This window comes from Lactuca sativa, chromosome 7, assembly GCF_002870075.4.
Source record: "Lactuca sativa cultivar Salinas chromosome 7, Lsat_Salinas_v11, whole genome shotgun sequence".
Taxonomy (NCBI): Eukaryota; Viridiplantae; Streptophyta; class Magnoliopsida; order Asterales; family Asteraceae; genus Lactuca; species Lactuca sativa.
In genome coordinates this window covers 126,049,773-126,073,594 of record NC_056629.2, presented here as the reverse complement: position 1 = coordinate 126,073,594, position 23,822 = coordinate 126,049,773, and positions in this window count along the sequence as shown.

Sequence of the window (23,822 nt, the reverse complement as noted above, 5' to 3'; positions counted from 1 at the left end):
TGCAAATATCACCAGCATGTCATCATCAGCAAAATGTACATCAGCTTATAAGACAATACCAAACATTAGCAAAATTAATTACAAAGTAATCATTCCAAGTTCTCCAATAATGTAAGCAGTTGTTTGAGAATCCAGTGCCTTGGTGAAGATATCAGCTAGTTGTTCTGAAGTCTTGACATGTTCAAGAACAATCTTGCCCTTCTTAACATTATCTCTGATGAAGTGATGTCTGATTTCGATATGCTTCGTCTTTGAGTGCTGAACAGGGTTTTGTGTGATTTGAATGGCACTGGTGTTATCACAGTATATGGGAGTCTTTGAGAACTTGATCCCATAGGAAGACATAGGAAGACCAGCATGAATCATTAAGGTCCTTCCTGCCTCAATCAGTGTTCTATTTCTTCGTTCAGCAACTCCATTTTGTTTAGGAGTGCGAGGAGCTGAGAAGTTTTGCCCAATGCCTTTATGATCACAAAATTCTTCAAGAGTTGAATTTCGGAACTCAGTGCCATGATCACTTCTTAGTTGCTTAACTTTGAGACCTATCAGTGTCTCATTTTTACGAATCAGTGAGATAATTTCCTGTGCAGCATGACTTTTCTTCTTCAGGAAAACCACCCATGTAAATCGAGTGAACTCATCCTCAACCACTAGAGTATACTTATTTCCTCCTTGAGAACAGACAGGAATAGGTCCAAACAAGTTCATGTGGAGTAAATGAAGAGGAACAGATATGCTGGAACATGACTTGGGTTTGAAAGATGACTTGGTTTGTTTTCCTTGTTCACACGCTGAGCACATCTTGTCTTTTACAACGCTGAATTTTAGGAGACCTCTAACTAGATCTTGATTGGATATTTTGGATAGATTCTTAAAGTTCAGATGAGAAAACCTTTTGTGCCAAATCCAGCTGAGATTGGTTTGAGATTTTGTAAAGAAGCATTGCATCAGCGCCTTGTCACTTGAGAACATATCAAGAACATATATATATATATATATATATATATATATCATCTTTTCTACTTGCTGAAAGTACGATGTTCTTGTCAGTGTTGACAACTCTTCCTTCCTTCTTTGTAAAGTGAACTTCATAGTCAGCATCACATAATTGGTTGATGGAGATAAGATTGTGTTTGAGACCTTTTACATATGAAACGTTTTGAAAAGCCACGTTATTGCACTTGATATTTCCATATCCTTTAGTGAACCCCTTTCCATTGTCTCCGTAAGTAGCTGCAGGACCAGTTTTCTTGACATAGTCTTCCAGAAGAGACTTGGATCCTGTCATATGTCTTGAGCAACCACTATCTAAGTACCAAAGATGCTCCTGACCCTGCAGTGCTGAGAAACTAGTTAGAACACACTGACCCATTCGAGGATGGGTCATTCACAAAGTTATTTGATAATAGGTTATAACACTCCTTAGGAAGACAGTTTAAAGAATTTAACTTAAGAGTCCATTTTTCATTTCTAACTTTAATATTATCAGCTCTTAAAGATGATTTATCAAATGAACATTCACTGATCTTATGAGAGGTATCACCACATCTGTAACAAACTCTAGTACCAAAGTTCTTCTTGGTGAGCATATTTCTGGACTTAACACATTTAGACTTGTAAGATTCACCAAGTGAGCTTTGAGTCCTTTTGTTTATCATTGAATCACAGTTGAATTCAGTGTCAGACACATTATGATCAGTGATAGATGATGAGCTATCATCAGTGTCTGATTTGGACTTATTCACAAATGCATGGCACTTAGGAAAATGCTTAAGTTGTTCATGAACAGCGTGAAACACTCCATTTGAGATAGGGAAGGCAATAATATTCTCAGTGAGAGGAGTTGGTTTTACAAGATGTGCAGGGTAAGAGGTTGGATCAATTCCGGTAATTTCAACATTGCACTCAGTGACACCATTAGAGTTAGTAACACAGTATTCATCAATTAGACTCTGATTAATAAAAGAGTTACTGACAAACATGTTTTTGAAATTGTTTTTCATCTCATTCATGGAATAAAATTCAGATTCTTTTTCTTGTGATTTAAAAACCTTTTCAGCTTCTGCAAAATTACCCCCAAGAATTTTCTCACATGAATGTGGAATTTGAGCAGAAATAATATAATTAAAAATTTTGTGAGATTTTGCCCAAGTTTGAAGCACAGTTTGTTCTTTAATCAAAAGATCTTTAACATTATCAATCTCAGCAAACAAAGATGATTTTGACAAACTAGTGATTCTAAGATTTTCCTGAGTGGAATCAATAATGTTATTTTTCATGGATATTTCAGTTTTAAGAAGATCAAGTTGATTTTGCAAATCCCTTATTGTTTGATTCTTCTTAGAATTAAGAACACCCAAATACTCAAAAATTTTGATTTTTTCATTCATTGAATAGGAAACAAAGTTTTTAACCTGATACATTGAAGGAGAGTCAGTGTTGTGCTTCCTGGAATTTTCAACTGCATCAGACATATCAGCATCAAATGTACTTGTGCCTTTTTCAGAAACATCAGTGTCTTCTATCTTGACCATCAGAAACTTGACTTCATCATCTGATGACTCCTCATCAGTCTTCCATTTTTCTTCTTCAGCAACAAGAACTTTATGTTCCAAGTTCTCTGCTTTCAGTTTCTCAATCAGCTTGTTGTACTTTTGCTTCCAGTATTCATCCGAGCCTTGGGTTCTTTGTTTGCATTCTTTTGCAAAATGATCAGTGCTCCCACAGTTAAAGCACTGAGCTTTCCCTTTCTTATCAGTACCATGCTTTTTATAAGCTTCTGATCTTTTTGAAAACTTTCCACCCATCTTCTTCTGAAACTTTGAGAAGTTTCGGCCTGATTTCTCAAAAGTCTTTACAATCAAAGCCGCACTAGCCACAACCTTTTCAAGATCATCAGTGTCACTTTTAGAGGAATCAGTGTCTGAATGACTTTTAGTGTCTGACTCTGACACTAGCTTTTTGTTTGAGAACAAAGCTACAGATGATTCACGCTGAGAATCCTTCATCTGCTCCTTTCTCTGAAGCTTGGATTCCTCATAGTATCGAAGGTTTCCATAGAGACTTTGTAAGTCCATAGTGTTGATATTCTCACTGTTTTTCAGCACATCAACATGGTTCTCCCAACCTGCACCCAGAGAATCCAAAAGCTTCTGCACTAGAACAGTTCTATGCTTCAACTGATCTAGTCTCCGTAGATCATTAAAAAGAGTATTGAACCTGTTAAAGGTTTGAGTCAAAGTTTTACCTTTCTTTGCGAAAAAGTGTTCATACCTTCTGTTAAGGTCATTTATTTGAGTAGCCTTGACTTCTTCAGTGCCTTCAAAAGATACAGTCAGTGTATCCATCATCTCTTTTGCTGAGATGCAATTCTGAACCAGCCCAAAGATATTGTATGGCAGAGCGTAGCTGATTGCAACACGAGCACGAACATCTAGACTATTTGTTCTTTTGTCATCTGTCGTCCAGTTTTCTCTAGGCGTTTTCTTCATAGCACCATAAGGGACGTTGTTTTTCAGAGGCTGATACATCGGGACGTATGGACCCTTTTCGACGATGTCCAACATGTCTTCATCTACTGACTCTAAAGCATATAGAGCCTTTATTTTCCACATAGCAAAATTTGTTTCATCAAAAGGAGGAATTTTAGCGGAAGGGTGATTTGATGAGTTTGACGAAGAAGAAGATGAAGCCATTTGTTTGATAAAAGAAACCTGCTCTGATACCAATTGAAAAGACCTTAGATCAATCAATTTATCAAACAATGACAGTAAATAAGAACAATAAGGTTTCACAAAGAAAACTTTCACTAAGAAAGATAATCTCACAAAGAGATTATCGTGTGCACAAAGCGGCGATTAGGGTTTATGAAAGGCGTACCACAACACAAACCGATACAAAAGATCTATTCTAGACAATCCCTACAAATCAGGGATATACAGCTAACTAAACTATGATATCTAAGGAAACAAGATAAATACAAGATCTGTTACAACGTACTGAAAATAAAGCTGTATATATGCTGAGCTAATATAATGCTGATGTTGATGCTGAGTTATACGCTGATGCTGAAAGACTTCAAACATCATCATATTTCAAGGTTTGACCTTACAATGGTTTATGGAACAAAATTAAATTTATAAAACTCTATAAAAGTATGTATGAAACCTAGAATATCCTCTAATAGAGGATGTGAAAAAGATGGTAAAGATAATTGATTTTATTTTGTTGTAACTACGTATTTTTCATGGTTGTATACCTAATATTAGGTACATAACAACCATATACTCTCCAAGCCATATATATATATATATATATATATATATATATATATATATATATATTTGAAATACAAAAATGTTAGTGGTGAACCAAGGAATGTGTAACATCTCAGAGTATCAGAAGTAGAGTTGAAGGGCTAAAAGTGTAAGTGTGAAAGGGAAACTCGGCGATTCCACGAGTGAACTCGGCGAGTAGGGTTGCGACTCTGATCGCGTGTTAAGTGACCAAGTCGGCGAGTTGGTACTGAGTGGAGAAAACCCTAATTCCGGGGGTTGAGCCCTATATATAGAACATAACACTTCTTCCCCAGCCTCTTTACCTTCCCTTTGAGTTCCAGAAACCCTAAATTCGTGTGAGCTTTCCTTGGTGAGAGATTAGAGCCTTGGAGGAGGTAACCTTGGAAGGAAATTGAAGAGCAAAAAGATTGGAGCAAGGGGGCTTTGCAGAGAATTGGTTCATTCATCAGTGCGAGCGTTCATTTGATGTAATAATCCTCTGTTTGAGCTTTTGTGCATCTAGATCTATCATTTGTGGGGGGTTTTGGGGCATAAATGAGGTCCATCTCAAGTTTGGTGTAAGATCTGAGGTTGCTACCTCAGATCTAGGTTGCTAACGATCCAGAAAGCCATAAAGTCTATGCTCAAGAGTTGTTGGTGAAGTTCTTTTGTCCCAAACCCAAACCCTAGAGTGTATCATGCTTAGATCTATTTGGATTCACGTAAAGTTTGCCACTTTACGTGATGGATGGCTTGTAGAAGGGTAGATATATGGTTTAGAGCTTCTGCATGGCTTGGAAAGCCTCTGTATGGTTTCAGATCTAAGGGTACTCGGCGAGTCACAAGGGTGTACTCGGCGAGTTGCTTGAGGATAGGCTGGAACTCGACGAGTTGGAAGAACAACTCGGCGAGTTGGATGAAGATAAGCAGGGACTCGATGAGTTAGAAGAACAACTCGGCGAGCCTGTTGAAGATAGCCTTGGACTCGGCGAGTCTGTTCTTGGACTCGGCGAGTCTGGTCGTGAGGCCCTAACCTTTCTTCTGGTTGAGCTGTGAATCAGTGAGTCGAGTGTGAAAGGACTCAGGGTTGTGGAACTCGGCGAGTCTCGGGGTGACTCGGCGAGTAGAGTCAGTCAGGGGTTGACTTTGACTTTGACTTTGACCAAGGTATGACCAGTTGATTTTAAGGGGCATTTTGGTAATTGTTGGCTTTTGTTTTGAGTTCATTGTTTTGGTGTTGACTAGTGGTGGAGATCGCATCAGTGGTCGGAGCAGCTTGGGTTTATCGTTTCAGTCGATAGTTTCAAGGTAAGTTATCCTCACTATATCAACAGGGTCTACGGCACCAAGGCTGGCCCTTTATCGAATTGAGATTCGGGTATCGTTGTTATGATATTGCTTTTTTGTGTTGCATCCTGGTAGTTAGGATGGTATATTTTAGAGACCCGGTTAGGTTGGTATCCTGGATAGGATGATGTTATGCTATGTGATCTGCTAGATCGGTTTGATTGTATGCAAATTGTTATATGTTTGAATGTTTATGTGCACATGGTTGTTGGACTGGGGTTGGGTTGAGGCGGGTCCTACTTTGTGATGTAGCTCAACATACCCAGGGCAGACCGGTTGTACCGAAGGCCTAGCGAGCGGTCCGGATAGGCTGTAGGCCCCAAGAGGGTGGACCAGACGTGCCGAGGCTCGGTGAGTGGACCAGGCCAACTGAAGGCCCAGTACGGGCGGACCAGTTATATTGTAGACTCAAAGAGTGGACCAGGTGGATTGAAGGCCCGGTGTCGGCGGACCAATCACACTGTAGACCCGATGTATATCGTTATACTCAGAGGGTGGACCAGGTAGACCGAAGGCCGGTGCGGCGGACCAGTCACACAGTAGACCCGAAGTGCATGGCTGTTTTGTGTTCTGTTATGATATGGCATGTTGTGCGTGTATGGTATATGTGGTTGGTATTTTGGGGGAATCTTACTAAGCTTTCGGGCTTACAGTTGTGGTTTAATGTTTTTTTTCAGGTCCTTCGGGAGACCATGGCAAGGCAAAGGTGTGATCGTACCGCTCCTCATGATTTTGTTTTATGATGTGGTTCTGGGAAGACTCTAATAATAATTGTATTGAAAACCCATTTTGTAATAACTTTATGAAAATGGGTTGTTTTTGAAAAGTTTAAATTGTTTGGAATTTTTAGAGCATTACAGAATGAATATATGTCACTCATTTCGAATCTGTCGCTTAAACACTCTAGCGTACCGGGTCGATGAAACATATCATATATATATATATATATATATATATATATATATATATATATATATATGAATAAATTTATTCATATATGAATAAATTTATTCATATATGAATAAATTTATTCATATATGAATAAATATAGAGGAAGTCATTATTCATATATGAATATGGTGGTGGTGGTTGGTGGTGGAGGTGGTAGTGATTGGTGGCTAGTCAGATTATAGGATAGCTAAAGTTAGTCCGGTGTCGATCATAGGCAATAGAATTCAATTAAATAAAATAATACTTCTAATTAAACTAAGAAACAAACTAAGATTTGGCGTTTTTACTGATTTTGCAAGACCAGAAGAACTTATTATCAACTAACAAGCAAGAAACAAAGAAAACAAATTAACTTAAAGAATTAAAAGAATACTTCTGCTTAGATCCGATTTCATCTTCTCCTATGGTTGATTTCTAATGGATGGATGATATTGTTTACCAATTTATTAACTAGCTATTATGATCAAATATCTAGGCTTGTCAATTTATGAATTACCAAGCAATGATCTTGCACAAGTTAAACACCAAATTGATAATAAGCACAAATTGGAATATGAATGATAGTAGTTACTTTCTTATGATCAAGTTAAGCAACCAAGCTCAAATTCTGATTAGTTATGCTCTCTAACACAGTTAAAGTTACTAGCTTTAATTATTTAATCTAAGATATGATTAATCCTAGATCTAACTATTTATTGATCATAAACAATTCATGCAATTAAAATGATTAATTAACACACACAATCTGGTTAATAAGCAATATAAACTAGAACTAAAACATGCTAGGGTTTATGTAGCACCTGGGTCTTGGTACGTATTTCTTTCTATGTATTTTGCATTTTTAGCCTTGGACTCGGGGAGTTGAAGGACTAACTCACCGAGTAGAAGTAGGACGGGATGCGGGATTTAAGTGATGGACTCGACGAGTCGGGTCCCAGACTCAACAAGTAGACCCTGTCTGGATAAAAACCCTAATTCAAGGGTTTGCACCCTATTTAAACAATGTTATGTCAGTCACAACGTCCCTTATGCTCCCAGAACACCTATCATTGAAACCCTATCCGTTATTGAAGCAATCTAAGCCTTGTTGGTGGATTTTGGTGCTTGTGGTCTTAAGAAGGAAAGAGAAAAGGTTGAGGAAGCAAGTAAAGACCAAGGGAACCCGAGTTTGTGCACCTTCTACAGTTCATTGAAGGTAAAAAGTTGTAACCTTGCTCTTTCATTTGTTAGATCCCTTTTTGGGGAGATTTAGGGCTTTTATAAGCCATTTTTGATAGCCAACCATTATTGCAAACATGGTTAGGGGTTTGAGCTTCTGAATCACGTCATTAAGGGCGTCACAAGGCAGTTAAGGACTTCTTTTGCACCCATGAAAGGTCCCATGCATCATGAAAGCTTGTTTTATATCTTTTTGAGCTCAAAGTCCCAAGCAAGCACATAAAGTTTGTAACTTTACGTGCTAGATCGATTGTAGAAGCTTGGATTTATCTTTTGATCAAAGGTTGTACATCAGTAATCGAGGATTTAGAGTGTAAACGTGACCGACTCGATGAGTCCGTTCCTAGGACTCGACGAGTCCAAGGTTTTGAGTCACATATCTGTTAAAGGTCAAAAGAAATCAGTTGAGTGTTTGAAGGGTTGTAACTGGACAGAAAGAGTGACCCAATGCATTGGACGTAATTTTAGACCTGGAGTTCATGGGACTCGATGAGTACTAGAACAGACTCGGCGAGTCCAAGGCAATCTTCTTAATATTGAAGATGAACTCGACGAGTTGTTCATGCAACTCGGCGAGTCGAGGACAGGACTTGTTCATCAGATGAAGGTGGACTCGATGAGTGTTCATACAACTCGACAAGTCGGATGAGTTTCATGCGATGTTCATACAAGAGAGGAACTTGTCGAGTCAATACCAAACTCGATGAGTCGAGACATGGATAAGGAGGAGTAAAGGGTTAGGGACTCGATGAGTTGATGGCCCAACTCGACGAGTCGGGTCAACTTAAAGTTGACTTTGACTGGACTTTGACTAACCCTCTTTAGGTTTGCACGTGTTGTTTGTTGACTTGAAGGTTGTCGTGTAGGAATCGAGGAGTCGATGGGAGTCGACTTGTGCGCCGAGGATAATTCAAACACTGCACAACATTGAGGTGAGTTACCTTCTAGTAGGGGTGTGTCTAAGTCCACAATGTCGGCCCACCAAAAAGGGGTATTTTGAAGATGATTGTCTTTGTGATAAGTATCTTGGTCTGGTTATGTGTTTTGGTCATGAGATTTAACTGTATGACATGTTATGTGTGTAGTAGGGATTAGCTTCCCTGATAAGTGGTCCTTAGGACCTAGGGGTAGGTCGGTACACAGATATGCCTGACTGTATACCCATATCTGTTGTTGCATGCTAGTGGTAGGGGTGAAATAGTTCCCAGTTACTGGCTGAAAGATACCGATGGTAGTTACCGGTTGAAAGATACCGATGGCAGTTACCGGTTGAAAGATACCGATGATGAATACTGGTTGAAAGATACCGCTGATGGTTACCGGTTGAAAGATACCGATGATGGTTACCGGTTGAAAGATACCAACGATATTATATGGTATGTGGTATGATGGGGGAACTCACTAAGCTTTGTGCTTACAGTTTTGGTTTTGGTTTCAGGTACCTCTTCGTCGAAGGGGAAGGAGTCGGCAGTGTAGCAGCACGTCACACACACACACATGGTTTCCGCATTGAGTTTCTGGGATTGTACTCTGATTTTCATTACTTTTGATGTCACGGTTTGAGACACAACATTATGATTTTGTAAGGTGTTGTTTTATCGACAATGTGTTGGTAAAATGTTTATTAAACATATTAATTCAAAAATGAAATTTTCGGGCTTGAATTTTGGGACGTTACAAGTTGGTATCAGAGCCCTGGTTTGAAGGATTCGGACACACCCTCGGGGGTGTTTAGACTTAAACCGAGGGACTAAAAGATTTTTTTACAAGGAAAATGGATTTCTAAAATTTAAATGGAGAACTTTTAAGAAAGTCGAAGTGTGTGATGCGTGCGATCGGCCGGGCTCAAGTAAGTTTTCCCCAAGATACCCATACTTGCTATGTTTGATTCATAGAACTGCATGCTAGAATAGGACTAAGGATCTAGGAGGATGCCTTGTATGCCTGATATATCATTCTGAAAATTGCATGCTAGTTAGGGCTAAAGGTCTAGGAAGGATGCCTTATATGGATGTTGTGACAACCCGAAATATCTATTTATACGAACCTCATCTATTTAATAGAAGCTAGTTCAGTTTCAGTGATTTTCATACTTTTCCGAACAAGTTTGTGTACATTAGGGTTTATGTTTTAGGTGATATCAAGAGAGTGGATGCTCCTGATTTTGTGAAATTTGGGCATTTCAAGTTTCATAATGTTACAGTCCAATATCAGGAATAAAAATATTTTCTGCCAAAATATTCCAGGACTATAAATAGTTTTCTGAATTAAATAAATTCATTATTTACAATTCCAAATAGAGAAAAGCCATATTCTCTCTGACGGATCTTCGGGTTTTCATCCCATATTGTGAGTCTACTTTTCTAGATGTGTTTCAATACTTGTTAGATGCTTATTAACATCAATAACATGCTTAGATTACAAGATCCGGGAGTTTACCGCCCAAGAACGTTCTTGGGGAGTAAACTCCAAAATGGAACATTATGGCTTGCTAGTCCCGATTCCTTGTTAGACAACTTGTTTAGGGGTTAGTGTATAATCTTTATGGACTAAAAAGCAACCAAGAAACACAAGTCTTTGGAGTTTACGGCCAAGGAACTTCCTTGGGCCGTAAACCCCTTTTTAAGGGACATAAGTGCCCTAAACTTCCCCAAATGCTTAAGGACTTTAACCCTCAAATGCTTGTGCTTATTTAAGACATCTAAACCCTTCAAAATCATAAATTTGTAGGAGTTTACGGCCAAGAACCCCTCTTGGGCCGTAAACCCCTTTTTCTAGGGTAAAAAGCATTCCAAGCACACCTTAAGCCTTAAGACAATTTACCTTGAACACTTGGGACTTGAATGGAGAGAAAAGCACATCAAAATCACTCCTTGAAAGGATTTTAAGGCCAAGGAACATATCTTGGGCCGTAAACTCCAAGTGAAGGCACAAAAGTGTGCCTCTTGTCCCCATTAGCCTTAGATAAATTCATGGAAGCCATCCTTGATGTTTAAGAGCCTCAAAACAATTAAAAGCCATCACCCCATAGGAGTTTACGGCCGTAAACTCTAGGGTGAATGGACTTTAGGCCGTAAACTCCCCTATGGAGTATTCTAGAGCCTTAAACTACTTCATGTGTTATTCCAACAAAGATAGGAGTGTTCTAGGATCAAGATAGCACCACAAAACACCCAAAACCACCATTTGAGGAGTTCACGGCCATAAACCCATGAGTTTACGGCCGTAAACTCCAAGGTGTGGGGTTTGTTGGGTGGTGAACTCCTATGCAAGGCCATTTGATGTTTCAAACCCTTTTGCCTTGTCCCGTAGCAACTTAGATGCAACCATTTGGACCTTAAACACTTATAAAAAATGTTTACATGTTTCCTAAGTGTCTTAACTTATTTATTAAGTTATTATTTGTCTAATTAGTTATATATATGCTTATTATATTATAACTAGGCTCGTGCGTGTAAACAAGTCTCCGTTTGCCACCTAGCACGGTATCCGACACTGCAATTCAAACGACTCACCACAAGTGAGTTCATACCCCTTGAATCAACCTTTGAAATGATTTTAAATGTTTTAAACACTTTATGGAGGGGAATACAAGTCAAATACTTATAGTTATTGTTTCAATCACATGTGATTGCATTTAATCACATGTGATTTATAACTAGGAAAACAACGATTTTTACCACTGTTCAAACTGTTTATCAAACTGCTTTACTTTGAAATGTTTTACAAACTGTTTTACTATCCAAACTTACTTATAGACTGTGATTCAAACAAATGCTTCCTATACTTAAATTGTTTTATCACCTTATGCCTTCAAAATGTTTTATAGATCGACATCAAGTCGATCTTCTCTTGAAATTATATTTATGCTTCAAATGTTTTATGAAAACTTATTTATGCTTATATATATTCAATTGCATGCCCATATATGTATAGATATATAAATAATGTTTAAAGGGCTTAGGAAGGCCATCTGCCCTATTTCCTTTTTCTCGATTTGGATGTGGTCTGGTGAGATTTCGGGTGACCATCCGAAGGTCGTTTCCATATTACTTATATATCATATATACATGTATAGACATAAAATTACTTCCATATTCATACTCATCAGTACATCATTAGTTAGTTACCATCGGGGTAACACAGGATCATACATATACAGATATACTAGAAACAAGTACATATACAGATATACTAGAAACAAGTACATATACAGATATACTAGAAACAAGTACATATACAGATATACTAGAACGAGAAACATTACATATACATGAATACGTAACAATTGTGATCCACTGTGTCGGAGCATGCCTTAAATGTCATGGCCCGAGTTGTAGCCAGAATTCTCTTGGAGGGAGAGCGTGAGTTTGCGTATAGATCTATACTAGATTGACTATCCTACACCTTGCTGCTAGCTACAGCCGGACCTGCAGGTCTGCGGGTGCCAAACGTCATTTCTTTTATTACGACCATTCATTATGTCGTTGTTACCAGTCGATAGCATGGTGCAATTTATCACATTATACCTTAATATAAATCCGGTTTAAGGTAGTAGTATTTAGTACAATAGTAGACTCATTATACAAAGCTACAGTACTACAATGATTTACCCATTACATATTTTAGTGATAACCTCACTTAAGCATTAATGTACAAACTATATTTTTAACAAATGATAGTTATACTTGGGAAATTACACACTTTTACAACAGACAAGTTTACAAAACAGTTTAGCCTTGGTAGAAGGTTACTTTTATAGAAAATATAGGATTTTCTGAGAGATTCAACTTTTACAAACACTTTCAAACATTTACTTACATTTTTACAAACTTATACATTGAGACAGGTTCAAACGCTTTTGACAAGAAACATTGACACTAAAATACTTATGAACTCACCAGCTTAATGCTGATAAACTCTTTCAAAATAACTTGTATTCTCAGGTCATCAGTAGACAGGTACCGAGGCCAGCTTTTGAGAAGATGGAGTGCATTCAAGACTCATCTCATATTATTTTGTGTTACATTATTTTTGGTGTCTATAACTGTACAGAACACACTTGTATTAAAATTATATATTTAATGCAATGGATGATGTTGTTTGCTTATTTACATTTACTGTGTTGTGATATTATTCATGACGTCCTCCGCCCCATAACGTTTCCGCCGTTCTTGGTTTTGGGGTGTGACAGCTGTTGTATGAGTTGTATGTTAGGACTGATTAGTCAGCAGTAGGATGGCCTACGTAGGTTATGCCTGGTTTGGTTACTCAATGCACGAATGCTGCTTGCTTTATGCTATAGGGGTTCTGGCCAACATCAACTAACTAAGGAACGGATATGTAACAGTATCCGTAAGCTAGTTAGGGGGAGGTGGTGGGGACTCCTAGTGTAGCTAACGGCGGAGTGTAGGTTGGAGAGTGCCCTAGGGAAGCCTAGGATGAGGTCAGTGGAAAGGGTATCGGAAAAAGGGGACTTGGCGAAGTTGAAGCAATCCTTGAGGAAAGTACGGATAGATGTGGAAGGTAGTATGGGCCCGTACTACTGAAAGCAGAGGATCCGTACTCGAGTCAAGGAGGGCCTAGATGGAACCAGGAAACTTGGAAAGTGTATGTGACCCTGAAAATAGTATGTTTATTTTCATAATGGTGGTCACGCAACGTGAAGCGGGAGGTTCAGGATCCAGGTCAGGATCGGGCTCGGGTGCAGGATCCGAGCATGTGGATGATGGATTACGCGAGTTCATCGTGTCCGAGATCAAGAAAGGTATCCTTGATGCAACACTGATTATCTTCGGGTTGATCAAGGAGGGGATCATTGAGCTGATGGAGGATCGCCTCCGATCATTCAGGAGTGATCTGGCGTCTGGCCAAACGAGCACGCAGACACTGTCCTTTAAGGACTTCAGAGGGAGTGGTGCGCCATATTTCCATGGGATGAAGGACCCCATTGCCGCTAAGAGATCGATCGCAGACATCGAGTCTGCGCAGTTGACTAACTTCTGCCTAGAAGGGTCAAAGGTCTGTTTCGCTACAGGATGTTTGAGGGGCCGAGCCAGAGATTGGTGGGAGTTGATTGGTGACACGTTGGGAGCCCCAACCATTGAGGCTATGACGTGGTCAGATTTTGTGGCCCAGTTCAGGGCCGAGTTCACACCAGCTGTGGAGCTTCAATAGCTGGCTAGGGAGTTCTTGTATATGAGACAGACTACGGAGACTGTGGAGGAGATCACCGCCAAGTTCTGGGAGATGGCTTTGTTGGTGCCCTAGTATGCGGGTGATGAGGACATGAAGAGGACCCGCTACCATGACATGCTACGAGCTGACATCCGGGAGCATGTCATTTTTTCAGCTTGGCCTAACCTGGATTCCATGATTGTCAGGGCTAGGGAGAGGGAGATTAATCTGGACCACATCCGAAAGAGGAAGGCAGAGGAGGGGCAGACGACGGGGGCTTCGGGGAAGAAGCTTAAGGGATCCGATGGTAAGCCGAAAGGCTAGTCAGGACAGGAACGTTGTGGGAAATGCGATCGGTCACTTGAGGGTGCTTGTCGTACTAGGCCGGGATCAGACTGCTATAAGTGTGGCAAGGTTGGGCATTTTGGTAGAGATTGTACTACCCCTACTCCTACAATTCAGACATCAGACCTGATTTGCTTTCATTGCAATCAGAGGGGACATAAAAAGGCCTATTGCCGTAGATGGACAGCAGAAGCGGCGCCAGCAGTGGCGCCGACTCCAGCGACAGCACGGGTTGTGGATGACCGGAAGGTCAAGTCAGAGGCTCTAGTGGTTTGGAGCCGAGCATTTCAACTGACAGCCGAGGAGTCACGCGCTGCACCTAATGTGGTGACGGGTATGATTTCTTATTTATGCTTTTATGTTATGTCGCTGTGATTCTGATATATTATGTGCCTTACTTAGGATCGTTCCATGTCAACGGTATCCCAGTTTAGGTGTTGTTTGATTCGGGTGCCACCCGATGATTTATCTCTCTTGCACTTAGCAAGAAGTTTCCTGAGTCTTCGGGCATGTTGGATTTCCCTCTAGAGGTCAAGATTACGGATGACCGGTCTGTGCGGGCGTCATATGTCTATCGGGATTGTGTTTTGCGGCTGTTCGAGGAATGTTACCTGGTGGACTTGGTTCCCATATCTTTGCGGGGGAACAAGGTTATTATTGGTATGGATTGGTTAAGCCCCAATGGGACAGTGATCGACTTCGCGCAACAGTTAGTGCGGATCAGGACCCTTAGTGGGGGAGAGCTGGTGGTTCAGGGCGAAAGGCCATAGCGAGGACTAGCCTTATGTTCGGCAGCAAGGGCTAGGCGCTACCTCCAGCAGGGTTGCACAGGTTATGTCGCATATGTAATGGATACCCAGGAGGCGGGAAAGGCGACGGTGGGCGATGCGTCGGTGGTGCGAGAGTTTACGGACGTATTCCCCGAGGAGTTGCCTGGGACACCTCCGGAGAGACAGTTGGAGTTCAGGATCGACCTAGTCCCTAGTGCGACTTCGATAGCCAAGACACCGTATTGGTTGCCTCCTCCTGAGATGCAGGAGCTGTCTACAAAGCTGTAGGAGCTGTTAGACAAAGGGTTCATTAGACCGAGCAGTTCACCCTGGGGAGGCCCGATTCTGTTTGTGAAGAAGAAGGACGGGCCGCATCGAATATGTATAGATTATCAAGAGCTGAATAAGGTGACGGTCAAGAACCGTTACCCACTCCCGTGGATCAATGATCTCTTTGACCACCTACAGGGAGCATGTTGGTTCTCCAAGATTGATCTGCGTTCAGGATACCACTAGATGAGGTTCAGAGAGGAGGATGTGCAGAAGACTGCCTTTCAGACACGTTATGGTCACTATGAGTTTGTGGTGATGCCTTTCGGGCTCATCAATGCTCCTGCCGCGTTCATGGATCTCATGAACCGTGTGTGCAGACCGATGCTAGATTGGTCTATGATAGTTTTCATCGATGACATCTTGGTCTATTCCAAGACACGAGAGCAACATCAGGAGCACTTACGAGAGGTTTTGAGTACTTTGAGAAGGAAGAGCTTATATGCTAAGTTCTTCAAGTGTGAGTTCTGGTTGCGCGAGGTGTAGTTTCTTAGGCACCTTGTCAACCAGAACGGGATTTCGGTAGATCCGGCCAAGGTAGAGGCCGTGATGAAGTGGGAGGTCCCGAGGTCTCCATCCGAGATTCGGAGCTTCCGGGGATTGGCAGGTTACTATCGGAGATTCATTCAGGATTTATCCAAGATAGTCGTTCCCCTGACCAGGTTGATAAGTAAGGCCATGGTCTTCCGTTGGGGGCCTGAGCAGCAGGCTACATTTGAGACATTGAGGCAGAGATTATGCGAAGCGCCAATCTTAGCCCTGCCAGAGGGCATGGAGGATTTCGTTGTATACTGCGATGCGTCCATCTCGGGTTTCGGCGCAGTATTGATGCAGAGAGGGCACATCATTGCTTATGCTTCGAGGCAGCTGAATCCTCACAAGGCGAATCACCTGACGCATGATTTGGAGCTGGGGGCTGTTGTATTCACCCTCATGATTTGGCGGCATTACCTCTATGGGGTTCGATGTACCATCTTCACGGACCACAAGAGTTTGAGGTACCTCATGGACCAGCCGAACCTAAACATGAGGAAACGTCGGTGGTTGGACGTGGTGAAGGATTACGATTGCGAGATCCTTTACCATCCGGGGAAGGCCAATGTGATGGCTGACGCGCTCAGCCGCAAGGCAGCGCCGATCAGGGATATCTATCTAAAGATGACAGTGGTGACTCCGCTTTTGGAGCGGATTCGGGAGGCCCAGCAGTAGGCCATGAAGGAGGAACATCGGAAGAGCGAGCGGATAGTAGGGCAGGTTTCCTCCTTCGACTATAACAGTCGAGGACTACTTACACTACAATGTAGGTTGTGGGTGCCGTACCACGGGGATGTGAGCTAGGTTTTGATGGAGGGGGCGCATAAATCCCGATTCTCCATTCATCCCGGGGCGATGAAGATGTATAGGGATCTTCGTATGGACTATTGGTGGCCCTGTATGAAGTGGGATGTGGCATGGTACGTGGAGCGGTGCTTGACCTGCAAGAAGGTCAAGGTCGAGCATCTGAAACCTCACGGCAAGATACTGCCGTTGGATATCCCGCTGTGGAAATGGGAAGACATTACGATGGATTTTATCATAAAACTTCCCAGGACTGTGCAGGGAGTGTATTTTTGGATCATCATCGATCGGTTGACCAAGAGCGCCCACTTTATTCCGATTCAGGAGAGTATTTCGGCCGAAAAGCTGGCCGGCATCTATATTAGGGAGGTGGTGGTGCGACATGGGGTGCCAGTGTCGGTGATTTTGGACAGGGACGTTCGGTTCACTTCCAGGTTTTGGAAGAAATTCCATGACAAGTTGGGCACTCGTCTACATTTCGGCACTACCTTTCACCCGCAGACGGATGCCAGAGTGAGCGACCATCCAGGCTCTTGAGGATACGCTGCAGGCGTGTGTGTTAGATTTTGGAAGTAGTTGGGATACTTACCTTCCGTTGGCTGAGTTCTCCTACAACAACAGCTACCACGCGAGTATCAATCGTCTTCCCTTTGAGATGTTATACGGGAGGAAGTGCAGGACCCCAATATGCTTAGGCGAGGTTGGCCAGAGGGTCATGGGGAGCATCGATGTAGTGCTCAAGACGATAGAAAGGATTCAGCAGGTCAGGAGCAGGCTTCAGACTGCTCAGAGTCGGCAGAAAAGCTATGCCGATAAGCGCAGATCAGACCTGGAGTTCCAGGTCGGGGATATGGTTCTTCTGAAGGTCTCGCCATAGAAAGGTGTTATCCGATTCAGGAAATGGGGCAACTTAGGCCCCAGGTACATTGGACCATTCATGGTTATAGCCCGGGTGGGCAAGGTAGCGTATAGGCTGGATCTGCCAGCCGAACTCAGTCAGATGCACAACACTTTCCATGTCTCTCAGCTGCGAAAGTGCTTGGTAGATAACTCAACACTAGTGCCCTTGGAGGACATTCAGATTGATGACAACCTGAATTACATCGAGCGGCCTGTGGCAATCCTCGATCGGCAGTCGAAGGATTTGAGGAACAAGAGGGTGAAGCTCGTGAAGGTGCAATGGCAGCACCGGAAGGGCTCGAAATGGAGTTGTGAGCCGGTGGATGAGATGATGGAGCATTACCCAGAGTTGTTTCAGTAACGAGCAGCAGACTTCGAGGACAAAGCGTGACGGGACGCGGCGAGTTGAAGGACCAACTCTCCGAGTAGAAGCGGGACGGGACGCGGGATTTAAGTGATGGACTCGACGAGTCGGGTCCTGGACTCGAAGAGTAGACCATGTCTGGACAAAAACCCTAATTCGAGGGTTTGCACCGTATTTAAACAAAGTTATGTCGGCCGCAACGTCCCTTATGCTCCCAGAACACCTCTCATTGAAACCCTAGCCGTTATTGAAGCAATCTGAGCCTTGTTGGTGGATTTTGGTGCTTGTGGTCTTAAGAAGGAAAGAGAAAAGCTTGAGGAAGCAAGTAAAGACCAAGGGAACCCGAGTTTGTGCACCTTCTACAGTTCATTGAAGGTAAAAAGTTGTAACCTTGCTCTTTCATTTGTTAGATCCCTTTTTGGGGAGATTTAGGGCTTTTATAAGCCACTTTTGATGGCCAACCATGATTGCAAACATGGTTGGGGGTTAGAGGTTCTGAATCACGTCATTAAGGGAGTCACAAGGCAGTTGGGGACTGCTTTTGCACCCACGAAAGGTCCCATGCATCATAAGAGCTTGTTTTATGTCTTTTTGAGCTCAGAGTCCCATGCAAGCACATTAAGTTTGTAATTTTACGTGCTAGATCGATTGTAGAAGCTTGGATCTATCTTTTGATCAAAGGTTGTACATCAGTAATCGAGGATTTAGAGTGTGGATGTGACCGACTCGAAGAGTCCGTTCCTAGGACTCGACGAGTCCAAGGTTTTGAGTCCCATATCTGTTAAAGGTCAAAAGAAATCAGTTGAGTGTTAGAAGGGTTGTAACTGGACAGAAAGAGTGACCCAATGCATTGGACGTAATTTTAGACCTGGAGTTCATGGGACTCGATGAGTACTAGAACAGACTCGGCGAGTCCAAGGCAATCTTCTTAAGATTGAAGATGAACTCGACGAGTTGTTCATGCAACTCGGCGAGTCAAGGGCATGACTTGTTCATCAGATGAAGGTGGACTCGGCGAGTGTTCATACAACTCGGCGACTCAGATGAGTTTCATGCAATGTTCATACAAGAGAGGAACTCGTCGAGTCAACGCCAAACTCGACGAGTCGAGACATGGATAAGGACGAGTAGAGAGTTAGGGACTCGACGAGTTGATGACCCAACTCGGCGAGTCGGGTCAACTTGAGGTTGAATTTGACTGGACTTGGACTAACCCTATTTAGGATTGCACGTGCTGTGTATTGACTTGAAGGCTGTCGTGTAGGAATCGAGGAGTCGAAAGGAGTCGACTTGTGCACCGAGGATAATTCAAACATTGCACGACATTAAGGTGAGTTGCCTTCCAGTAGGGGTGGGTATAAGGCCACAATGCCAACCCACCAAAAAGGGGTATTTAGAAGATGATTGTCTTTGTGATAATTATCTTAGTCTGGTTATGTGTTTTGGTCATGAGATTTAACTATATGACATGTTATGTGTGTAGTAAGGATTAGCTTCCTTGACAAGTGGTCCTTAAGACCTAGGGGTAGGTCAGTACCCGGATATGCCTGACTGTATACTTATATTTGTTGTTGCATGCTAGTGGTAGGGGGTGAAATAGTCCCCAGTTACCGGTTGAAAGATACCGATGGCAGTTACCGGTTGAAAGATACCGATGATGATTACCGGTTGAAAGATACCGATGATGGTTACCGGTTGAAAGATACCGATGAAGGTTACCGGTTGAAAGATACCGACAATATTGTATGGTATGTGGTATGATGGGGGAACTCACTAAGCTTTGTGCTTATAGTTTTGGTTTTGGTTTCAAGTACCTCTTCGACGAAGGGGAAGGAGCCGGCGGTGTAGCAACGCATCACACACACACACATGGTTTCCGCGTTGAGTTTCTGGATTGTACTCTGGTTTTCATTACTTTTGATGTCATGGTTTGAGACACAACATTATGATTTTTTAAGGTGTTGTTTTATCGACAATGTTTTGGTAAAATGTTTATTAAACATATTAATTCAAAAATGAAATTTTCGGGCTTGAATTTTGGGACGTTACAGTTTAAATTATCAAACACAAGTAAAATCAATAGTAATCATCCAATAATAGAAATCAACACGTATAGATCAAGTTCATCTTCACTAAAAAAAGTAAAAGGTATTTAGCCTCTCATTGTAGCAGAAAAACACACAAAATCCATATAAAATAAGCTAGATATAAGTAATGATTAGCAAACCAACTAGATCATTGTGAAATTCTTCTAATTCTTCTTCAATCCTTGAGCTCCACTTGATTTCCGATTATCTTCTGGGTTTCCAAGGGTTTTCAGCCGTAATTATCCCTAGAAAACTAATTGCATTCCTCCACATTCGCCAAAATCTGATCACCACGTCGTGGTTAATCGCCACCACGATGTGGTCCTCGTCGAAATCCCGTATTCTCCAAGTCAGATCTGATGTTCGTGAACCTTCCATTAACTACGTCCTGTTGGATATCACCAGGACGTGGTCTTCAATCTTCTTTTCCTCTTCTTTTTTTTAGCTCTCCTTTCCTACTTCCAGCTCCTCGTTTACTTCCTTTTCATCCTGAGCAAGTCTTCATTGCTACAAAATATATTTCAAACATAATAAGCATCTTTTGTTCCAAGATAAACATAATTCTAGATAAAAGTGTTAGAAATATTCATTAAATACATAGTTAAATTTACACATATCACCTACAGTATAGTTAGAAGACTCACCTCAATCGACAACATGTAAATCTCACACTCGAGCTACCGGTATGAGAATCTCCTCACACTATACATATCAAAAACAAACCTAATTAATAATTAAGGTAATTATTCCAACTTAGCAAGCTCTATGTTAAGCGTAGAGTCTTACTCAAGCTTTGTAAACCAGATTACGCCCAACATAACTGAAAGTTTGTGATGATTGGATACATTTCAAGTATAATAAGCAAGAAAAAATACTAAGCAAATAGAAAAAGTAAATAACACAGAGGATCCACCAAATTGTCTTTCACCAAGAAAGGGCGTGTTTTCACCAAGAAAACGGATTGTCACAAAGACGGTCACCAAGACGTGACGACATAAAGCCATACATTAGGGTTTCACCCTAATGTTATATATATATATATATATATATATATATATATATATATATATATATATATATATATATATATATATATATATAATCTAGTGAATCCCTTCAATTAAGGGGTTGTATGTAATCTACATACAGACAAATCCTTATCACCATGATAGCCGATCTGTTATCTATAATATTTTTACAGAGTATAACTACCCAATATACAAAGATATCTTCCTAATATATAATGATCACCAATATCATGGACTTCACATTGACGTTGATCATTCTGTAGTGTGTTTGACTTATCAGATCATAAGGTGTGACCTTACAAATTCCCCTATCTGATGATGTCAAAACTAATCTCTAAAAAGTTCTTCAACTTTAACAAATGCTCCCCATGAGAAGGTGTATGACTCTTCCCATTTTTGGTTATTAGTAGTAAGAGTCGTGGAAATAGTCTATGTACCATGAGTTGCAGCGGAATGATAAATGATAAGGAGATGACAGAGTTTTGATCACTACTAGAAAAACAGCCTTTTACGACGCGCAATGTGTGTCGTAAAACGCTCAGACGACGCGCAAATGTGTGTCAAGGAAGGCCATGTTATAACGAGAGACGACACACTTTTGCGCGCCGTCTATAGACGACGCACATTTATGACACACAATGTGTATCATTAATGCCGTTGTCAAGAAAGGCCATGTCATAAATGAAGATGACACACATTTTTGCGTATTGTAATTTTAATTTTTTTTTTTTTTAAAAAAATATTTATAGGTTTACTAATTTTCAAATTAAATTTGCATTTCATGTCTCATAATAGAAAATAAAATACCATATACAAAAAAAATACAATCCATTGCACAAAAGTTAATGTCATACAAATAATTATTCCAATAGTAGAGATGAAAGTCATCAACAAATAATACTTAGAACTATAAGAACTTGTTTCCCACCTTCACAACATCCGAGCTACTTTGCTTGACACTATACACATCAACAAGACCTACAAATTTGAATAATGCAACCATTAGATTCACATAAACCAACAAATCCTATAATGAGGTAAAATATGAGGTTGAAATTACCTGGCAACCAAATTTTAACATACTAGTTCCTGTACAATCACCCTTCAAATAACCAAAAAAATATGAGATAATTATGATAAGTATCATTTTATATAAAAAAAAATGACAAATTAATATCATCGGTAATAGTGTCAGGCTGCAAAACATTAAAAATGTGATTCTATATATACATGACTTTATGGGAAGTACCATTAAAGAGATATTCATGGGAAATTCTAAGGGGTGACATTTTCGCCCCTGCTGCTGCCACCAACACCACGTGGATATTGAAGATTTCAAATGAGTTATAAAAAAAAGTTCAATGAAGGATCTATACAACAAGCACCTAGATATTGAAGACTTCTTTGTTCTTTCCTTGAAGGTTTCCATCAACATTTAAGGAAAAGATCATACTAGCCATACAAATGCATAATCCTTCATGAAGCATCTATACACCAAGCCAACCATATAAGAATTAAAGACATTGTGATGCATTATGAAATCAAATAAAAAAAAAATAAGTTAAAATGATGAACAATGAGAGTTCAGGTTAAGAACTTAGTCAAACAGTAAAATGATTGATGAAAGGTACCTTGAATTTCATCTACTTCCTCTTTTTTTGATATGATCAAGCCATAAGCTTCTTATATGTAGTAAATTTTGTCCCTACTATCCAAAATATCCTCCCCCAAAAAAAGATTTGAAAATCTTTCTTTCATCATTTCAAGCTCTGATATAACAAATTAAAATAAAAAAAATGATCAAAATTATGTGAATAAATTAATTGAATTGTAATAAAAACTCACCAAAGTCAGTAGGTTTCTGATCTTGTATGTGGTTATGCCTAATTTCACCAAATCTTGACTTGGTTGATAAGGTGATCTTCCTGAAGTTACCTAGCATACCAGAGAAGACATAGATCTGATAGCAAATTAGCACGCACCCATCTTAGTAAAAAAGTTAAATGGAAGAATATATATATATATATATATATATATATATATACACACACAAATACAAGATAAAAATATGTTATTGATACTGAGTGAGCAAGAAATCAATGTCATTAAGTGGAATCAGACATATAACTATAAATGGTTCAAACTTATACCTGTTCAGAGTTATCGTTCTTCAAGGATCTGCAACCAAAGACACCATGGAATGCAATCTCAAATTCCAATTCCAACTGATTTTGCCAAAATCCATAAACCACTTTTTTTACCTTTTAAACTTAAAGTGACACCCAAGACCACAAGCTCGAGAGTCACAAATAATGTAATCAAATCTGCAAAACAGAAAAAATAATATAAAAGTTGATTTTCTAAAATATGTTTAATCAACATCTATACCATTTCGACCATTTGCAACAATGTCATATAAGAAAAGATTCTCTTTTGAAGTCTACATAAGTAAAAGATATATATATATATATATATATATATATATATATATATATATATATATATATATATATATATATATATATATATATATATGGAAAGGAAGATCAGATACTTATATAGAGACAATATGTGCTTGAGCTATCAATTACTTACCTTTAAAGGGGCATTTTCGGAAGCAACTATCATCTCATGTAAAGTATAAAGTAATAAAACACAAAAACTATTAAACGCCTTTATTGACTTCAAAT